This window comes from Natrix helvetica (assembly GCF_964273705.1).
Source record: "Natrix helvetica genome assembly, chromosome: 4".
Taxonomy (NCBI): Eukaryota; Metazoa; Chordata; class Lepidosauria; order Squamata; family Natricidae; genus Natrix; species Natrix helvetica.
This window is the reverse complement of record NC_138550.1, coordinates 112,449,993-112,468,297: the sequence shown is the minus strand read 5'-3', so window position 1 is coordinate 112,468,297 and position 18,305 is coordinate 112,449,993.

Sequence of the window (18,305 nt, the reverse complement as noted above, 5' to 3'; positions counted from 1 at the left end):
AATGGTGGTTGATTAGCATTTTGGAATGGCTGAGGAAACAAAACAATTCAAGTAATTAGACATCTAAGTGGGGGGGAAAAGCTCTCGTGGCAGAACTCCAGAGTCCATATATTAATGTAAATAGCCATTGCAGCAACTTTCTTTATTGTGTCTTCTCAGGAGAGGCAAACATCAAATAATAAAGATGCACCAACTGTTCACAACTGTGTACGATCTTGCGTAGCCAGGAAACTAATGCAGAAAATCTGTTATTCCAGCATGAGCTCCAGTATGTGTTTAACTTCTAAATCATAACCACTTTTTATTTCCATGTAATTTATGTCAGCTAATAAAAAGATTAATAGGTTATAGGAGCAGAGTGCTTCACGTTGCAAAGAACATTATTATACCAGTACAGATAAAGGCACTTGCGCAGAAAGTAGGTTAACATCAGTGATGAATTAGAAAAGTTTGTTTAGTATTTTAAACATTGCTTACATTATTAAGTATATTATATACTCTGATGCATTTGAATTTTGCAGTTTAGGGATTAGCATATCACTCTATTTCTTGTTGATGTCATTTTTATAATGCTGCATCAATGGATTTTTGTGCCATCTTCCCATATAAACCTGTATCAAAATTTGCTTGATTTGGGCGTATTAAACATGTTCTAGGTTTGTCCTGTGCACAAATAAAAGAAGAGAGTTAAGATCTATGGAATTTTTACAGTTATCAAGGCACTTGTTTGCTTCCATAGCATCAGAGGTGGTATTCAGCCGGTTTGGACTGGTTCACACGAACTGGTAGTGGTGCCCCCCCCCACACACACACCCCTGGTTCTATGCTGTCCTATTTAGGCATGTTTTCAAGCCACAGGTGTGCATCCAAGTCACACATACGTGTGATTAAAGCGCATGCGCAGAAGGTCGAGTGCATGCATGTACAGGGCACGTGCGCGCAAAGCCAGCGTGCAAGCACACAATCACATTTGTAAACCAGTAGGGAAAGTAAGTGAATACCACCCCTGCATAGCATCACAGATGGGTGGTACATGGAGTTCAGTGCCATTAGGAAAGCTGTTGTTCAAGATTAGCAATAAAGTCATGAACATCTATTCAAGTAGGAGTCACTCCACTTTTATTCCTCTGTATCACCACACAGTGTATCGATAGCCAGAATGATAGAGTTTCCTTTCAAATGCACATGTGTAACCATTTAACCAAAAACTGCATTTAGGAAGTACAAATCAATCCTGATTTTCATTTTAATCAGGCAAACATCAGAAAGTCTTACAACAGAGCTCACCTGCAATACTGTGTTCCAGTGACGTGCGGTGAAGTTTATGACTGGTGAGGCACTGACACAGTGCTGGGTTTCAAATATTTTTAGACTTGTGGACTTCAACTCCCAGAATTCCACAGCCAGGCATGCTCAGTTCCAATTTAAAGCGACAGCATTTGTTTTTCTCCTTTGCTCCTTCTTTCTTTTTCTTTTTCTTCTCCTTCCCCTCCTTCCTCCCTCTCTCCCTTCCTCCCCCTCTCTCAAACACACACACACACACACACACACACACACAGAGAGAGAGAGAGAGAGAGAGAGAGAGAGAGAGAGAAGTTGGATTGGACTATCTCTCCTACCCCTTCCCTCTCTCACTCACTCTCAAACAAACCCCCCCACACACAAAAGTTGGATTGGATATCTTTTCCAGTGGCTTGAAAGCAGCTCCTCTGCCACACACCCCCATTCCCCTGCTGCCTTTCCCAAACACCTCCACCATTGCAAATGCAGCCTGCTGTCTGGGTGGGAAATGCCTGGAACACAATAAAGCCCACCCACCACCTCCTGCTGGCAGGCTGGGGTGAGAGGAGAGGCAGAGAAGCCGGAGGGGAGCCGAGCCTTCCAAAAGAAAGAGGCTGGGGGGAAGTGTGTGTACTACAGCATGGCTCTTTGCCTGGCTTCCTGCCTCCTCCTGTGGTCTCCTCAGTGCTCACTTGTGCTCTCCCTCCCCAAGTGTAGTTTGATTGCAGGCAGAGCCACGTTGCGGGGCAGATATGTGTGCTACAGCATGGCTCTTTGCCTGGCTTCCTGCCTCCTCCTGTGGTCTCCTCAGTGCTCGCTTGTGCTCTCCCTCCCCAAGGGTAGTTTGATTGCAGGTGGAGCCACGTTGCCTTTTCAAACTTGTAATCAGTGAAGCTGGGCTAGATTTTTATATAGTTTTATCCAGCTGTGTGTGTGAGAGAGAGAAATGAATGGGGGCCTGGGGAGGAAGTCACTACACATGGGGAGGGAGAGCACCAGTGAGGTTAAGCAGAGTCATCCACGGTGAGGCAGCAACTAGCTCAGCTTTTTCCTTTTACTTTTTTTTTCATGATGAGAGTGGTGAGGCTGTGCCTCACTTGCCTCACCTGACTGCACGTCACTGATACACACACACACACACACACACACATATATATGTGTGTGTGTGTGTGTGTGTGTGTGTGTATATCAGTGACGTGCAGTTATGTTATATATATATATATATGCTGGTTTTGTTGTATTCGGGTCTTTTCCCGTGTAAGGTTGACCTTACACGGGAAAAGACCCGAATACAACAAAACCAGCATACCTACACCCGTGAAAATCTACGAAAACATATATATATATATATATATATATATATATATATGTATATGTATATGTATATGTATATGTATATGTATATGTATATGTATATGTATATATATATATATATATATATATATATATATATATATATATATATATATATATATATATATATACATACATGTGTGTGTGTGTGTGTTGTATTTGTACTGATAAATACTGATAAATTTGTACATATATACATACATACATACATACATACATACATACATACATACATATATATATATATATATATATATAAAATAAAATAAAAATAATAATTGCAAAAGCCCAAGATTTTAATCCTCAACTAACTTATACAACTGCAGATAATTGCAGAAGACTGAAAAGAAAGTTACCTTATTATACTGAGTTAGACTAAAATGTGTGTGCGCACACAAAGAGGCTCTCTGTATGTATGAGATGTCCTTTCCCTCTTTCCTTTCTATTTGTTTCTTTTTGTTCTTTCATTTTCTGTTGAATTTAGAAATATAAACAAACTATTTTTTCAATAAACATATCAGTTTTTCATGCTTTCTTTTGTTCCGCCAATAGGAAGCCCCAAATTCAATTTTGAATAAAACTCAGAAGGATTATTAAAGGGCTTTTAGTAAGAATTACTTCGGAGACATAATCTTGGAGCTCAAAAGATTATGCTATATGTATGTTATAACACAAGTCCTTGCTTAACCCATTATTTTATTTCCTACCTTGTAGAACGTCCCTTGAGATAAAGCTGGACCATGTCATCATATTTTTTTAAAGAAACAACTTGATGTCTATTAATATTAAGTAGTTATTACGCCCTGTTGAGTGGCCAGGCTCACAGTAGGGTTAGGCATCTGGTGAATATGGGAACACGAACAGGGCAGATGGGACAAGTATCATTACTGAAGATTTTGGCATAAAATGTTCATTTCCAAAACTATGTTGTTTTTTCTTGAATGACTAGAAATGACCAGCTGGGAAAGGACAGATGGGGTGATAGGGAGTACATCTGCCAAATAGTTAGGAAACAATAAAAGTGACTCTTTTAAATACGTAGGCTACATGAAAGTTTTAAACAAGAATCATTAACAGAACTGGAGAATTTGAACATGGATCTGCTAGAAAGTTCTTTTGCCAAAATGGGGAAATAACAGAAGAACAAAATTGCAGAGCTCCAATATTCCCTACTACCCCAGTGGCCCAATATAACATGTGCCAGCATGTAACTCAGAATGCATAGGAGACAACAGCAATATATTACTACCTAGAAAATAACACTCTGCTGCTTATTGTCAGGTGCAGCAATATGCCACCTAGGAACCAAGGAGATTCAAAGGCCAGCCAAATAAAGCTGGGTAAGCAACATGAATTCATGTGCTAAAGATTTAGAAACAAAGCAAAGTCACGGGGAACAGATCTGGTTACAAGATGGCAAAGTCAGATCTGTGATTAAACAAAAATCTGTGGATTTTGGCAACAAAAAAGCCAAAAGTTAGCAGTTTAAGTGCCACAGTTAGGCGGGTTTTTTTTTAGAAATCCAGACCTGACATCTCATAGGAGCTGGTCATCTGCAACAGCTGTGCCTCAGATGCTTCCACCTCTTGCAATTTCACTCCCTCTCATTTCTTAGAAGCTGGAAGGGAGTAGAAAGAGTGTACTGTCCCTGTTTCTGAACATATTGTTCTATTTGTTCATTTGTTCCACAACCTCTTCATCTGTTCATTCTTCTAAGCTCATAATGTCATAATCCTAAAATGGTTCAGTACTAACAGTATGATATAATTAATTCTGAAGTCTCTTATAAATACATATTATCCCATCTTCTCCAGTTCAAAAAGAAGCCAATTTGAATTCAGTGGGATTTGCAATGTAAATAAATATAGGATTGCAGAGATGGAAGATCAGTTGGAGAAACAACTATGATACTTTGACATTCTTCTTCTACATTAAAATACTGCCCAAAAGAATATTGATGCAGCATTGCTGGTTGAGTGAAAAAGAATCTTTAACAGCATTCTTAAATTCCTCTCCTATGTCGAGGGGAAGATATGCAATATATATTGCTAACACAGTAAAAAGTCTCCACATGGTTGGAAGCACAGAAGGGTATACAAGTTGATTTTCAGACTTAAAAGGAATTAAGCAATTGCTCTGTAAATAATTCACAGCTTCAGACTACCTCTTTCTCAGAGGAAAACCTATCTTCTATTCTGTGAACGGTTAAGACTGTGAGAAAAAAAGAACTGAACATTTTTGTTTTAATGTATACAAAGCTTTATTAGTTTCAAATAGAAATTACTTAAGGTGGGTAGTGGCTCAGTGGCTTAATGACACTGGAGATGGTCTGCCCTCTGGTGGTTCGAGTCTCTGTGCTACATGGCAGGTGAACTCCCATCACTTGCCTCAGCTTCTGCCCACCAAGTAGTTTGAAAGCATGTTCTATGCGAGTAGATAAATAGGTACCACTTCCATGGGCAGATGAGCCAGTGCTTTGTGAGACAATTAAAATCCTGTCAGCATTGAATCTTCCCAGTTTGCAAGGTGATTTTTAGTAGAGGGGAAAATGTCCCCAAGGATAATCAATCGCTAAAAAATATTAGTTGAAGCATCTTAATAGCAAATAAGGGTTCTGAGCATCAGGAGGTATGACAGTGCTGCCTTTGCCTTTCTGCCTGATCACTTTATCCAGACCATATGATAGTTGACTGAAAAGGCATTTCCTGTTGTGCCTCTCTGCTTAATTAGGATTTGTTCCCTTTGAACATTTGTGATTTAACTCTATGGTTGTTAAATTAGAGACAGATGCATGGAGAAAGTTTGAGTACCTGTGAGCATATGAGACTAGCAAAATGTTATATATGCATACACCAATAATATAACTCAAAAGCATGCAGATTCATAAGGAGCTCATCTGACATAGCCCAGCTGCTAGGATAATTGTGCTCCTTAAAGACTCTGTGTTTGCCATTGTACAATACCGGCATGTCATAAATGCAAGATGGGTAAATTGTTGGGGATTTGTATTAGCATCACCTAGAAAGTCCTGTGATAAATTCAACACAAGTTAATTTTGTTTTAATGGCATTTATTTTTCACAGGACTACAAATCAGCCAACGCTTCCAAATGGAAGGTACGGTTTAATTTGAAATGTTCATTATGGTCTGACACTAGTTATGCAGATGTTTTCAGAAGTGTTACTTAAATAAATGTGTCTTGTAAGTCACCAAGATGGGAGCCTGAATAAAGGAACTCAGAAAGGCTCATCCCTCTGCCTTATAGCTTCTGTAGCCACAATTTCTCCCCCAGAATGTGTTCTAGACAAAGGTGCCAACTAGACAGCCTTGTCCAATGAGATATACCGATCAGATGATGCCATAAATGGGTCCTGCAATTGAAAGCTACTTTGTGCCAGTACCTTTGAATTCAGGGATGTGGAAATGCTGTTACAAGGCAGCCAATGGGGTTTGACTTACATAATATGTACATTATTGATCTGAATCTGAAGAAATGGTTTGTGCTATTATTGGAGGGCATTAATGGTCCTCAGATTAATAAATTTAAGAGACTGTTATATAAACTATCAGCTTCAGACACCCCCATTTTTAGTGAAAAGAGTTTTGGTCTCTGGTGCATTGTCAGGCTCTAGAAAAAAAGTCATTTTCCACCCTAAAGTACCCTGAGATATTTTGGATCTAAACTGACATTAGTTCTCTTGCTAAAATTCTTGTACCGCTCCTCTTTTTTTCATCTTAATAAATCCTTCTAAAAAAAAAACCCTGTGAATTCGTGTTTGGGTTAAAAATTGGCAGTCCGGACAGCTTCCGGACAGGTTGACAGAGGGAACTCTTGGTTGTCTATGCTCCTCTGAATTCCTGAATTTTGATGCAGTATCATGATTAAGTGATCCAAATGCAGAACTAATCAGCATTAGATGGTTAGAAGGCAACAGATGTTTGCTACCAGAGTCAGTGCAGAAATAAAACAAAATACTAGCAATGTATTCTGTTTAACTTTTTGGATAAGAGGAAGAGATGAAGTACATTCTGTTCAGCAGCTACGCATTGATTGAATGACAGCTCTCTATGCTCACTTGTTACTAAATCATGATTAGCAAGAGGTTATGTGAGAGGTCTGTGAAATCAGAAACGTGCCATGAGCCCATCTCAATTTCTAAATAGAACTAAAAATAGTTAAAATGAGAGGATCAATCTTGGATGTGTTTTTAATTGAATTCAGAAGGATGGGAAAGCAGAAAGATTGGTCATATGGAGAGGAATATGACCTGACCTGGGGGATGTCCATGGTGGAGATGAACAAGGATAGATCTGACTATACAATAAAAAGTCCTTAACACATGTCATATGCTTCTCATGCATATAAAACAAGAGACAGGACTTCAATTGTGGCTACCATCTTGATTGTTTTCTCTCCCCTGCAGATACTATTGGTGCCTAAGACAATTTTCCAAGCTGATATGTGAGACATTGCAATCACTGGCTTTCAAAAGCCAGTCTCTATTTGCCTGTTATTTTTTCTTCTTTTTATGACTCTGCAATGCTTTTATTCAGAGTGGAGTCGGGGTGACTGAATGGAGCTGAGCGTTTACTGGCCAGATGCCCTTCCTGATGCCTAAGTGGGGTTTGCAGCAGATATTTTATTTTTGTATCATGATAGAGAAACATCTTTTGCTGCCTTGGATTGAACTCTCAAATATCTGCATGGCAGGCAAGCATTTTTACCTCTAGACCACCACACAACTCTCTATTTACCTTGTTAATTGTTGGGTTATATTGTTCTAATGAAAATAATAAATGCTCACCTTGAGAAAAAAAACTAAGAAAAATAAGAAGGAAAAAAAGAGTTCATAAACAAAAAGTTGCTAACGCTTTTAGTTTTGTAGTAACTTTTTTCCAGCAGCCTCTTAAAACAACATCTGACCACGGATCGAACTTCTACCTATCCAAAAGTATGACATCTTGCTGCAATTTGAAATTGTGGTTAGCAGGGGTGAGGAAAAACTTCACAAACCACATGGAAGAGGAGGCGTTGTTGTTGCTTTACTTTTAGAAAACACAGCAAGTGAAACAGAGAGAATTCTTTCATCTCTTACCCTGCTGTAGCTTAAGAAAACCAAAGGAATCAAGTAGGATGAAAATTAAAATGTCTTCCGACAATCAGAGCCATTAGGGTTTATTTCAGTAGAGAGAAGTACAATGAAAATTTTAAAATGACCATCCAATTCTTAGAGCTGAGAATAGGGGGAAAGAGTTTGATCAGATATTATTGATCCAGAAGAAAACCAAATTACAGTGAGATGATAAAATATTATATTGGGCCTTCGTGACAAATGTGTTCATTTAACATTTGCTTTCTAGCATGTGCCCTTTCACACACATACACATACTCCCTCTCCACCCACACTGCCAATTTATTGTTATGGTCACACAGAGAAGTATTTATTGGAAACCACAGACACCTCTGAGTTGGAGCACAAGGTAATCTGAAAAACAAAATGAAGAGAGCTATCATATTAAGAAGATAAATGCACCTAAGAAATCCAAGAAGATCAGGATGAAAGAAAGGTCAATTAAAAGTTTCTTAATGAGGATACCTCTTTATGAATGACAAAAGGACCAAAGTGAGAGGGTGACTACTGAGAAAGCTATATTATAAGCTCAACTCCCTTGATCTCTCAGGGCATGAGTGCTCATAGACAAGTGTGCACTCGATGACACATTCTATCTGGAACAAGTTCAGGAAAGCCCAAGATAACCTCTGTACATCTTGAGAGCAGAGGATAATAGAATAACAGAGTTGGAAGGAACTTTGGAGGTCTTCTAGTCCTAACCCCTGCTCAGGCAGAAAACCCCATACCATTTCAGACAAATGGTTGTCCAATTTCATCTCAAAAGCCTCCACAACCTGGAGTACCCACAAGTTCTGAAGGCAAGTTGTTCCACTGATTAACTGTTCTGTCAAGAAATTTCTCCTTAGTTTAGAGATTGCTTCCGGCTTCAGAAGACAACAGATTTTGATCTGCTGTTCGCTCCTCTTAGGAGCACAGGCGGTCTTGGAGGGACCACCTGCCATAGGGCGGCTTGCTGGAACCCCCCGGATAGGTGGCAGCCATGGGGGGGGGGGTGTCCAGTTTCACCTCAGGAGCCAGGGAGCATAGGGGGTGCATAGCAGCACCTTTGCTGAATGGATTCCGGAAGGAAATAACTAATTACATGCAGCAGCTGAAGTGCTGGAGGTGAGAAGTTCGCTCCAATCTCCTTAATCACAAAAGCAGCAGCTTTTTGTAAGTTGTGTATTCAATCTGTTTGAAGTTGGAAGATTGGAGGGGGGGGGTTCTACCCCTCTCAGGCAAAGCAGCATTTGGACTATCTCTCAATCTCGGAATGGAGAGAGAGAGCTAAAAGTTGAATTAGTCACTTGAACTAACTATGTGAAAAGATTTATATCACAATTGTAAGAGGTGATTGCTGAGTTGTTTTGAAAACTTTATGGAAATTTGTGATGTTCTGCTCCTGGTTCCCTGTGAAAAGGGAAGCTAAGGTGGCCTGCTTCCATCTTGTTCTTCGCACTTATAAATGAAGTCTGCCTTTTGAAATTACCTTTGAAGAAAGTCTGGCTTTATATTATCCCCCCCCCCCCCCCCGAAGGACTCCTGGAGCTTCTCTTGTTATGTGGTTTTTCTGGATTTGGATTATTTGATTTTTTTTTCTTATGTGACTTCTTGGCTTGGAACTGTGACTGAGGATTAACTTTCACTTTTGGATTTGCCTGTCTTCTCGGACTTGCTTGGCTGCGCGCTTCACAGACACCATTTCTTTTGCAAAAGATTTATACTCATCTCTGAACTCAGACAATGGGGCCCAGAAAACCACCTTCAGGCAAAGCAGCCTCAGCACCTACTTCTTCTACATCCAGCCCAATGACTCAACTGACAAAAATTTCATCATTTTCACAACAAGAAAGGAGTGGAGAGAGTTCAAAAGATTTATCTGTTACTCAAATGTTCCAGGCTCTTATGCAGGGACAAAATGAGTTGAAAAAGAAGGTGGCGGTTTTTAGAGAAGAGCTCAAAAGTGTACAGCAACAAATAACAGAAAATAAACAGAGAATTGGTGTGCTGGAGGAGGGTGCAGTCGGGCTGGGGGAGGAGGTTAAGGCAATCCAGAAGGGGAATATAGAATTGGAAAATTTATGGCAAAGATAGAACTTGAAAGAATGTCCTTCTTTCTCAGATTCAAGAACCTACCGGAGACAGAAGATGAAGATCTTAAGGATATCGTGAGTATAATTTTAGCAGAATATATTAAAAGAGATAAAGAACAGTTATGGTGGGATATGGATCTGGTTTACAGGATTAATTCAGCATATGCCAGAACACATAATGTTCCAAGGGAAGTACATGTTAAATTTCTTAGGAAGACCATGAGGGATGAGATTCTAGGGGCTCAAAAGGGGGGACCACTAAAATATAAAGATAAAGAAATTGCCATTCTTAGGCAAATTCCAAAAAGAATAAGAGATAAGAGGAGGAAGTATTCCTCCTTATCAAAGAAATTATACAATAAAGGAATTTGGTTTAGATGGTTATTGCCAGAAGGAATGTTGATCTTCTGGGAGGGAAACAGAATTAGAATTAACACAGTTGTGGAGGCAGAGGCCTTCATTAAAAAACATAGTGCCCTCCTAGAGGATGGAAATATAAGAAGTAGTGAAAAAGACGACAACACACAAGACATGAAGGAGGGAGGGGCTGCGGCTCCACCTGGGGACAGGGGAGAGGGAACAATAAAGGAAAGACTCAGGTCACAAAAATGAATATATCTGGAATATCATTGTAATTGTTGATATATTAGAAAGTGGCAAAAGAGATGATTGAACACATGGTTGATATAATGTATAATAAAATTCTGCTTCTGCTTATCTTTTATCTATTATTTTTTCCTTTCTTAAAAGTTGTGAGAATTGGAGAGATTTCTTCCTCTAGCACGATGGAGTTGGCAAAAAAAAATTGTATATCCACCTACCCTTTCCCCATAAATTTTAAAAATCAAAATGAAAAAAGAAAAGAAATTTCTCTTTAGTTTTAGGTTGCTTCTGTCCTTGATTAGTTTCCATCCATTGCTTCTTATCCTGCTTTCAGATAGTTTGGAAATAGGTTGACACACACACACACACCTGCCCTCCTGCTTTTGGCAGCGCCTTAGGTATTGGAATACTGCTATCATGTCACCCCAGTATTTCAACAGGGCCTAGGAAGCAAAATTTATACTGTTACATCATTCAAAATTTGGTACTACCGTGATGATATATAATGATACTATTCAAGATTCATAAAAATAAATCTCCCAATGTGAGCTGACAATTGCATCTTTTTCAAGGATATCTTTGGAATTTAAGCATCCCCTTTCATGCTCTCTTTTCAATAAGAGAGAAGGAATCCTAAAGAGGGAGGGAGGGAGGGAGGGGGAGAGAGAGAGAGAGAGAGAGAGGAGGGGGAGAGAGGAGGGGGAGAGAGGGGAGAAAAGAGAGAGTTCTGGGACATGGGTTTTGAAGAATAGAAATTTGTGTAAAATCCTTGATGAGAAAGCTGCTATTAGCTGACTTCCTTAGCATCCCTTCATCTTCCTTTTGTATTATTAAAATAATCCTCTCTTTTGATCATGCCCAAAGGTCAGTACTCTTTTAGGAGGGGAGAAGCTAAACTGAATAAACAGCAACTCCAACCAAGTAGTAGTAATAGTAGTAGTAGTAGTAGTAATAGTAATAGTAATAGTAGTAGTAGTAGTAGTATTTTTTATATTATCTATGGAAATAATGCAAAAACTGCAACCCACCAGAATATCTTGTTTTCTCCTGAGATTCTGCAATGTAGGGATGTCAAAAACCTGTGTCCTTTTTGTAATTATTTACAACTCAATAAAAATGTTGGAACAAAATTATATACAGTGGGTCAGGGCTCTGTCCATCATAACTTTATAAAACTGAACAAAATAGGATTCAGTCTGAGAAAGAAAGCTTGAGTTCAGATATGGATCAAGTGAAAGTGCAGTGATTTTGGATGGATTCTCTAGAAGATATAAAACTAATATAGATTTTTTGGGGGGTATCAAAACTTGTCAATTGAATGATGAAATATTTGATAAAGAATATTATCAGAGGCATTTAATTGGGTTTCTATTACAACAATACCGAAATCAGATAAAGATTATACCCAATGTGCTTGTTATCATCTAATCTCATTGATTAGGTTGATTCAAAGCTCTTAACAGCAGTGCTAGCTAATGAATTACAGCATTACCATTCATTATTATGAATTATGAAGCAGAGTTTATAAAACTAGGCAACAGCAGACAATATTAGGTTAATTAGGTTAATTGTAGAATCATAGGTGTAGTTAGAGAGTTGAATAAAAATAATGACCAATATGCCATTAGATGCTGAAAAAGCATTTAGCCAAATCTATAGACATTATATATTTGCTGTATTAAACAGATTTGGATTTCTCTTGGAATTCATAAAATGAAGCAAGATGTTACATGAGTCTCCCATATCCAAAGAGATGTTAGTGGTTTGTTTTCTTTGTCATTACTTAGTCTTAGAGGAACTTGGCTTATGCTATTAGACAACATAGGGCATTCATCCATTTAAGGAATATCAATTCCATACAAGTCATCCTCCTTTTACAACTGATCATTCAACAACCATTCAAAATTATGATGTCAAAGAGAGAGTGCATTTCTGGCCATTGTAAAATGTTGTGCCCTCCCACAGTCACATGATCAAAAGCTGAGTCCTTGCAAACTTTTTGCATGTTCAATTGGTTGCAAGTGCCATGTAACTGTGGGATCATTATTTCCAATCTTTTCTGTGGTTTTATTGGACAATACCCTACAATATTTTAACCTGTTCATTTTTTATTATTTTTTTCAACACTATATTCCCATTGATTGTTCATTACTAGCAAAGGATTTTTATAGATGTTTCAGTGAATCATTTTGACCATTGTATTATGTCATTGTGCATAATCAGTTTGTGCAATCTTCTTGCACAAGCTGAGAATACGGCCTATTGTTTCTTCTGCCTATATGAGCAATCTGCTCTTTGAAACATTTCACAATTTTTCAGATCTGGCCCAGATTACATTAGTTCACATATCAAGCCCTCAGAATAATACCAGAAGATATTTAAACCCTTCATTCGTTGTCTTGAGATCATAGAACTTTGTCATTTTGCAGAAGAAACATGACATGTGGGGGTGAGTGTGTAGAGTAGGGGTGTTAAACTCAAGGTCTGGGGACTAGATCCAGCCCATGGGGTGCCTAGATGTGGCCCACAGGGCTGCCCTGGAAACAGAAAAGGACAGGCTCGCAGTGCCTCTGCCAGCAAAAGTGGAGCTCAAGAGGACCACATGTGGCCCCGCCATGCCCTGTTTTCGGCCACAACAGTCTCCTGCAGCCCTCTGCCAGTGAAAACTTTCAAACTAAAAACAAAACAAAAGGAGAAATGTTTCCCCTGTTGCCTTTGAGCACGCAAGAAGGGACAGGAAAGGAGAAAGGGAAAGAGGAAAGACAAAGGAAAAGAAGGAAAGAGGGGAAGAGAACAAAGAAGGAAAAATAAGGAAAGTGGGGAAAGAAGGAAGAAGAAAGAAGAATTGAGAGGGAAGGAAAAAGAAAGAAAGAAGGAAGGAAGGAAGGAAGGAAGGAAGGAAGGAAGGAAGGAAGGAAGGAAGGAAGGAAGGAAGGAAGGAAGGAAAATTATAATGAGAGTGAGGGAGGGTTTCAGGGAAGTCATGCCTTAGCACTTGACCACAGGTGCTCCTGACATGACTGATGTTGAGCGAGCCATGCCCACCATGGCCACTCCCATGTCTGGCCATGGCCATCCCAGCTCCCCAAGGTCAACCCTGATTTGGCCCTCAATGAAATTGAGTTTGACACCTCTGGTGTAGAGGGTCCTATAATAAGGTTTGCCTAGGGCCAGACTCTGAATTAAAGCAAAGAATGTTCGAACCAAAATTCTTGATTCACAGTTTAAAAACTTAAACATGTGGATGCTTTCTCTGTATATTATTTTTATGCTAGTATTCACTTAGGATACTGATTTCATCTGCAACTCTCCATCTCCCATTTCAGGGTATAATTAGTTATGCCTCACAGAGTTTAAAGCCATGTATTTATTTTAGTAAGGCAGAGGAACTATGTGAGGATGTAATTATCATCTTATCGTTTTCAATGCAATATCCTTTCATCTTTGAGTAATTTTGCTGATTAGAATTTCTCTGCAACTAGGCAGATCAGACAGATTTTGAGCTGCTTCAGGAATCACCAATATAATTAATTTGAAAATGGGACCATATACCAGTGTGGATTCTCATATGCACACATGAATTTGGTTTAAGATCAGAAAAATGTAATAAAGGAAAATAGAGGAAGGAAGGAAGGAAGGAAGGAAGGAAGGAAGGAAGGAAGGAAGGAAGGAAGGAAGGAAGGAAGGAAGGAAGATCTTATATGAAATCTTATAGGGCTTTTGAAAATCAGATGCCATTTACTATAACAATACAAAAAATCCTTTGTATATTCCATTGACTGATAAATTCAAAAACTATGCCAATTGCAGTAGACTTCATATCATTTCTTCTAATCCTAGAACAGGAATTCATAGCCAGAATGTATTAGGCATTTTTAGAGGGTTTTCTGATCCCAGATTTGCTTTGCTGAGCTATCATTAATTCTTTTCTATAGCTGCAGGAGGAAGCAAAATGGGATATAGATTAGCCATAATTAACATCTGAGATGCTGAGAGGAAGCGATCGGAAGCCACTAGAAAGGTAGCCGTTTATTCCCAGATTGAATGTGGTCAACCCCAACAGCTTTGCATGTTTTCACTTTCCTTCCCTTGGTTTCTACATCAGCAAAGTTTAAGATTCCCTGAGGGCTGTTTATATCTTCCTCTTGGGTGTTGAGAACTACCTGGTCATGATTAGCAATTAGGAGCTCTCTCTTCTTTTCCTTCCAAGAAACCAATAAATGAATTGGATAGTCTTGAAGATAGTTCTGAAAGAATAATGTTCCTCAGGTTTCTGTGTGCCATTCTCATTTATAGATCTTAATGATCTTCAATTTCACTCCCAGCAAAGAACTATATTACATAGCAAGAAAAGAGTGAGACTAAGCTCATTCCTAACACTTGAAGTAAGTCCCATTGATTTCCGTAACATTATCTTCCTAGTGAACATGTGTAGCCTGACTGCCAAAAATCAAATGTTAATTGACTCTCAGCGCTATAAAATAGCAATAATTGAAGGCTCAATTTGATGTGTTTTTCAATGGAAAAGATCAGGCATTCAATTGTAGCATGGTATATAATAAGTGGGAATAGACACATCTATTGGGGGATTCTGGAAGACATGCTGACATGTGGAAGTGAAGGAAAGCATTTTTTAAAAAACTATTTTTATTTATTTTTGAACAAAAACAAACAAACATAAAAATAAAAAAGCCAACTTCCATTACAAATTGTAGAAAGTGTGTCAGTTGGTTACAGTACTTCCATGCATCTCTTCCATAGTCATCACCTGCTTTTCAAATCAAATCGCATATTTTAAATTCACATATATTCATTTATATCACGATTATTATATCTCAACCTTAATTTGACTATAATTGTTTTTACAACCTTTTATATATAATATTCAAAATCTAGAATAGGATTATATGATAACATTCTATTAAATCATCCAATCATAATACATCTTTATAACATATTATAGATACAGCTTTTAAATATCCTCTCATACTCTCCATATGTTGTTTATATAAAATTTCATATTATCAAACTAATATATCTATATATATTGTTATCATTATTAACCAATATTTAACTATAGCTATTGTCACTTCATTTTATACATACTACTAGTAAACTAAATTTAGCTTAGTTTTTATTATACATTTTCCTTGCATCAACCTGTATACTTCCAGTAATAGTGCAGCCTTATATCTCTTGCCATTTGTAGCATTAATGTTTTAGTTCAGCGATGGCGAACCTTTTTTGGCCCATCTGCCATAAGTGGGGGGAGCACAGGGGGGTCATGTGCGGGCGTGCTGCACCCATAATGCAATGCGTGACACCCCCCCCCCCAGTGTGCATGCGAGCACTACAGGCACTCCCCCCCCATTTTTACATGCTTTTTTCGCCCTCCCCAGGCTCCAGAAACTTTATAGGAGCCTGGGGAGGGCAAAAACAGCTTCACCCACCCCCCCAGACGCCGTCCGAAGACTTCAGGACTGTCGGGAGGCTTCCCTGACGCCTCCGGAGGGCGTCCAGGGGGCGGGGAGGCTGTTTTCGCCCTCCCCAGGCTCCTATAAAGCCTCTGGAGCCTGGGGAGGGCGAAAAATGGCTTTAAAAAAGGGTGAACTCAGCTGGCCAGTGTGTGCATGCGTGCTGGCCAGCTGACAGGGCAGAGCCTTGTGTGCCCTGACAAATGGCTCTGCGTGCCACCTGTGGCACGCGTGCCATAGGTTCGCCATCACTGTTCTAGTTACTTTCTTAATAAATCTTGTATGAACTTCTTTTCGCAATATGTTGTTCCTTTCGTATCTCATAAAAGATCAAAACCCATCAGCTTATCTTTCCATCAGCTTATCTTTGCTTATCTAGTGCTTCTGTCAAGATTTTTCTCCTTATCTCCATCAATTTTTCTCTTTTCTTCTTCTGTACTTTGAAGTCTGGGGTAGAGTTCCAATCAATCTATCTCCCCTTTCCATATTCCGCTCTTGCCATTACCAACCACACTCACTTTGCTGTCAGTATCCACAGTTTTCTTATCTCTTTGCTCATTTTTTCTTCCATTTTTTGAACTCTGTACTCTACATTCTTCATTTGATAAACATCCTCAGTTTTTCCATCAAATTTTTCTGTTTTGTATTCCATATTCTCCAATCTCTTTTCAATTCTCTTGTTCACAACTAATAGATTTTGAATTTCAAACATAATCATTTGCAATGTTACAGTTTCTTTTTCCTGCTGTGCCATTGTTCCAATTTTGCAGGCACTGCCACTATAGGATTCAAACAGGTTCATTTATTATCTTTCAAGTCAAAATGTTGTCTTCTCTCCAATAGCTAATGATAGAACTCCCCAAAAGCACATGTATAAACAACTTGTGCTCTTCCTGCTATCACTCTCAGTAAACAAACTGAAGGAACCATGAATCTCAAGTGATCAAAGACAAAGAAGAAAAAGCAATGTATCCAGCCTCCAGCCTCTAAATGGCAGTTTAATTGCTTTTCCTCCTGTTGTTACAACCCTCTTTATAATCCTTCTTATTATCTTCTTTATATTCCAACCTTAAGAAAGAAAAAAACCCTTAAATGGAGATCAAAAACAATCCAATCAATCCAATCAAGCATTATTTAAAAAAAGAAGGAAAATTTTAATCCATAGGTGTAAGCAAAAGTGAAAAAAGAAGAAAAAATTAATCCATTCAGTTTAAAAAATAGGGAGCCTTTGCAAAAATTCCATCCATGAAAAAAAAATAGAAACAGGATAACACACTAAGTTTAATGTAGATTAATTTTGCCACTTACAGTCTTATATCTTCAATTTTAATTTAACTTAATTTTTTGGGGGTAGTTTCTTTTTCTAATAATAAAATTTCCTTACCAATTCGACTGACCTTCTCTTTTCGTTTTCTTCCCATTCCGGAACTGTCCCAACTTCAGCAGCTTCATTAGTTGCATTTTTGTGTCCAGAAATAAAGGCTATCCCTGGATCTTTCAGGGACTTTGCAGTGTCCCTGAGATCAGCAGGAGGTGCCCTTTTCAATCACCGTCTCTGTGGGACGGTTTAGGTTCGAATGGACCGTCCAGTGGCAGAAATATCAATTGCGATCTCGGAACACCAAGATCGCACGTCATGCTGTCGCAACATTAGCACCCCCTTTTTTTTTCCAAGGAAAGCATTTTTGTTCCTTATTTAAATGTGTCACCAAAACTCATTTCTCAAAAATGTTGTGGCTTGAGGGAGGCACCAACGTCGTGAAGTCCCGAGATCGCAGTCGATAGTGTTACTGATGGACAGTCCCGCAGAGATGGTGATCGGGAAGAATACGTCTTGCTGATCTCAGGGACCCCACAAAGTCCCTGATTGATCCAAGAGAAGTTCTTCCAGCTGGCGACAAAAGCGCAGCCACAAGCTGATGAAGTTGGAACAGCTCCGGAATGAAAGGAAATGGAAAGAGAAAGTGTGTACAGCTGGTGAGGAAACTTTACTGTTTTAAAAGTGACTGCCTGAAAAAAACCTTAAAGCTAAAGTAAATTTGAGAACAGAAGAAATAAGCGGTGAAATTAAGCTATGTTGTATTGCATTGGACAGTGTGTTATCTTTCTTTTTAAATGCTATTTTATGGATGGAATTTGTGCAAAGCTTTTTAAAGTGAACGGGTTAGTTTTTCTTCTTCTACTTTTTTATTTTTGTAACCTATGGATTAAAATTCTTTTTTTCATTTCTATAAGAGTTTTTTTTCCTTTTTTCTATTTTGTTTCATTTAAGAATTTTACTTTTTTAAAAATCTGTAATATAAAAAAGATACAAAAAGAGTACAAATAGAGCTGTAACATCAGAGGGAAAGGAAGCAACACTGCCACTTGGAGGCTGGGGGTTTGAT